Source organism: Heterocephalus glaber, unplaced genomic scaffold, assembly GCF_053883595.1.
Source record: "Heterocephalus glaber isolate CG9 unplaced genomic scaffold, H.glaber_assembly_v1.0 deba00001457, whole genome shotgun sequence".
Lineage (NCBI taxonomy): Eukaryota > Metazoa > Chordata > Mammalia > Rodentia > Bathyergidae > Heterocephalus > Heterocephalus glaber.
Window position 1 is genome coordinate 27531143 of NW_028258305.1, and position 4267 is coordinate 27535409.

At 34.4% G+C, this 4267-nt stretch overlaps 1 non-coding gene across 1 annotated transcript; it reads left to right on the plus strand.

Moving 5' to 3' along the window:
- The first annotated feature begins 3281 nt into the window (after positions 1–3281).
- Positions 3282–3351, plus strand: LOC147827003 (small nucleolar RNA SNORD36). Its single transcript, XR_015453313.1, has one exon. It is a non-coding gene; the product is annotated as a small nucleolar RNA SNORD36 (small nucleolar RNA).
- Positions 3352–4267: the final 916 nt, after the last annotated feature.

The window sequence follows — 4267 nt, forward strand, 5'->3', positions numbered from 1 at the left end:
TAAGGATTTAATGGTATAAGATTTAGCTGGTTTGTGGCAAATCTAAGTATTTTTAGCTTGGCTACAGTGGGATGACTCAACCTACCTCAGTTTCAGCTTCAATTATAAATGTTTATGAGGTCTGTCGGGTAATTAGTTGCACATTATGATGGCTTAAGAAGTCTTGCCAGCTACATAAACACCTTTCATAGAATGCAGGCACGCTCAACAGCTGGACTCCTGGCTTTCTGATCTCTTTAGTGGTGGATCATTTGGGAACCACGGGAAACTTAGAGAAATAAAGAAGGAAAGGAAGAAAGGAAAAAGGAAGTGAGGAGAGAGAGAGAGAGAGAGAGTGCCTGTGAGATGCTGCCTACCTGACCTGTAGATGTCTATGGAATGGGAGTATTGAAAAGTCCTTGGCTGCAGACTCTTCTCAGAGTACAAAGGAAGAGGTAATCCTGGCTATGGAAAACTGTCCTCAGTAGCGGGTTTACATTCCTAACATGAACTCTGGTCTATTCTCACTGTTTTTCTTCTGTCATCTATTTCTAGGTTAAGATAAAGGAAAGACTTTTTTTTCTTTTGATAGGTCATGTTTGTAGTACCACAGGCTGAAAATAGATACTGTGATTGTGATGGTATGGCATTAGGTTGGATTCTTCATGTGGTAAGATGGAAGATAAAGAAATTTGGTAAAAATAATTTCTTAAGATAGTATTTTGGTGTTTCCATTATTTGTCTTTCTACAGAGTCCTATTTTGATACTAGCTTTTAAATTGGACCTAATTTATCTTTTCATACTTTCCATACAAAGCTGAAATTTTTCCTAGCTGGTGAACACCTAAATTCTAATTATTGAAGCTGAAGGGAAGAAGAGCAGGTTAATGCTTTTTAAAAATATTAGTTATTAAAATATTCTAATGCATATGCCCATCATGCTCCTGTCAACAGTATTAAATGATAATAATTTAGATAACCTTTTAGTTTTGATTGTGTTTTCAATTAAACAAACTACCAACATGTATTTCTTCACTGTTGTACATTTTAGAAGTCACATGATAGCATTTGGAGACAAATAAATAATGTGATCAGTTGTTTCAAATTCACCCAAAACTCATAAAATTTAAAGAGTTTTTATAAGTCCTCCCTGAATATACTCAGTATTTGAATGAACAAATCTAGACTTTTGTTCAGACAGGATGTAAAGAGTTACCTTATCATACTAACAATGAGGAAAAGGACAAATAAGTAAACAAAAAAGCAAATATGAAGGAGCAGAGAGTTGTGAAAACAAACAAACAAAACTCAACAAAATAAATTACAAAAAGCAGTGAGAGAGTGTCTAAGAAAAGAGAGGCCCAAATCAGCTTTTCTCTTTGCAAATCAGTGGAAACAGGGAAAACCCACTATAGATGAACATAAGGTGGAGTAAGTCAAACACCTTTTGGTCATGAATGGGCTGGCATGTTCAACAGACTCTGAGGAGCAAAGCACAGAATTGATCAGCATCTACTTTGTTTCTCCATGGGCCTTCAAAGAGTACAACAGGATTGAGTGATAAAAGGTAAGGTTGTGTGGGGATTGCTGAGAGAAAGCTCCTCTGAAGTTTATATAATCTTCATTACTTGCAAGGATCTACTGCTGAAAGCTGGTGTTAGGGCAGAAGAACCAAGAATTTCTGGTTTACAAGCTATGGAAAAAGCAGATATGTTTTCCCTGAGGATCTCTGAACAGTCACCAAGTGCAACATAGACACTGCTGAAAGACTGGATATAGATCTTAGGTACTGGGGGAAATTCTTCCAAGTTTCTCAAGCCTTCATCAGGTGTGAAGTCAGGGTGAGGGGATTAGGGTGGAAAATGATCCTTCAGAAAACTGGGGCTGCAACTGGATCCCAAGCCACAAAGCCTAGGTAGATCTTCTGATTCTCAGAAATCTGTATGTAGCTTATAAAAAACAAGAAGGTTGTGAGATTTGGATATAAAGAACAAGCACTTTCTCCTACTACTTCTATTAAATATTTTGCTGCAATTTCTAATTAGGAAGAAGAAATGTTAAGTCATAGAGTTTAAAAAAGATGTAAACATTTTACTGTTCTCAGATGATGTGATTGGTATGCAAACCACACATTAAAAACAATACAAAGAGCAATTGCAAAGAAAAATAGGTCTACCTAACAAAGTGTCACGGCTTGTACCAGATGTCTCCCCAAAGCCTCATGCAGTCACAGATGGGGCTTTTCAGAGGTGGCTGGATCTAGGGTGTGTGATGCTGAGATCAAGGATGCAATGCTAGGATTAAGGGTGTAAGTGCTTCCCATTCTAAGGGTGGATAGCCTGGATAACATATAAGGGACAGAAAGAGGTTTGTTGGTTGCTGCTTGCTGCCTCACCCTACTGTGAACTATTTCTCCTCTGTGATGCTCCTCTGCCATGCCACCCTCCATTGGAGCCAGCCAACTAGGAACTGAAACCTCTACAAACTAAGCCAAATAAATTTTTCCTCTTTAACTTTGAGTGTCTGATATTTCTTCTCAGCAATAAGAAAAGTAAGGCAAAGGAACAAGAGAATCATAATGCTTAAAACTAGGGATTGGCCTGACCCACATTAGATGGTATTAGCTTACAAGAAATGATTGTTAACTTCTTAAGATTTCTGTGTGCAGGTTATAAAACACAAAAATTAATAAAAGTTAAACACATTTAAATAAACTGTCGAAAACAAAGGCAAGCATACTTAAAAGTTATCACTTCTTAACTGATTTTTTTACATTTTACTGATATCTTTGGCATTGAAGATATTTACATCTATTGTCTTTAAAAGATGGAAATAATTTATTAATGTGTGGTACTATGCTTATCATCCCAAGTTGGTCTTCAGTGATGTCCACTGATAACTAGAAATCCGTTGTGATACTTAAATGATTAAAGTTAGCAAGCAACATCATTAAGGCTTAGTTTTTACAAAGTATTTGTTACTAGACATGGCAGCACAACACAGCCCAGAGTATATAAAACTAACTGTATTTATATATAGTAGATGTGAATAATTATAAATAAAATATTAAATCTAAAACATCAAATTCCTAGATGTAAAGTATAAAGCAAATTCAAGATCAAGATCACTGTAGTACAAAAGAAATAGAAAATACAAAGATAAAAGAAGAAAAAATGATAAGCTAATTTAAAATAGGCCTTGATAAACAGATCTCAAATTGTACAGACACAATACTAAAATTTTAGTTATCCCCAAGTTGATGTACAGATTCAACACAATCTCAATTAAAATCCCATCTGTTATTTTAAAGATGTTGACAAATTTGTTCTGAAATCTGAACTGAAATGTCAAAACTTTTAAAAACTGAGAATATTTTAATAGAATTTTTAAAAAGATGAACAAAGTCAAAGGACTGTGTTCCCTTTTCTAGACATATAAAGCTAGAGTGATGAAGATTGTAGGGTATCAAATAAGAATAGACAAATTGATAAATGAAATATGGAGACCAGGAATAGATAAAAAGTTTGTGAACAGTTGTTCTTTGACAAACACTGACCATAAATGCAAAGTGATAAATTGCGTCTTGTAAAAGCTTGTATTTCTTATTCATCAAAAGATACCATTAAGACAGAAAATCATAAACTGTGATAAAATTTCAATATATATGTTCTTAAAATGGACTTCTACATTGATTGTAACATTGGTGGCAAGCTGATGGGCACACGTGCTGCAATGGGCTGTTTATCATTGAAAGCTCTAAAAGGTTCACCATCACTGATCTATAAAAACTAAAACTGAACAATAAAAAGATAGACAATTTCATTTAATAACTATCACAAGATTTGAACAGGTGGTTATCAAAGAGGTATTAGATGATCAATAAGCTTATGACAAAGAACTCCATATAACTGATCATCAGGATAGTGTGAATTAAAACCTACTGTGTCAGTTCATCTCAACCAATTAGGAGGTGTAAAATAAAAAAGAATGATACCATCCAAGATTGGTGAGGATGTGAAACTATCCTACAATATAAAAAACTTCAATGTCAAAACTTCTTGGGTGAATTGTAGTAGTTTCTTATAAAGGTAAATTTATATTTATTGTGATTTCTATTATAAATTTGTCAGTGTAGCAGAAAAGAGTAGGAGGAAATACACAAATGTTCATGTTTTGGTAAAACTTTATTTACAAAGACAAGTGGTGGGCCAGATTTGATCCTCAGCTAGTTGTTTGTTGATACTTTAACCACACTTCATAGAAATTCACTTGTTATACATGGAAAAAA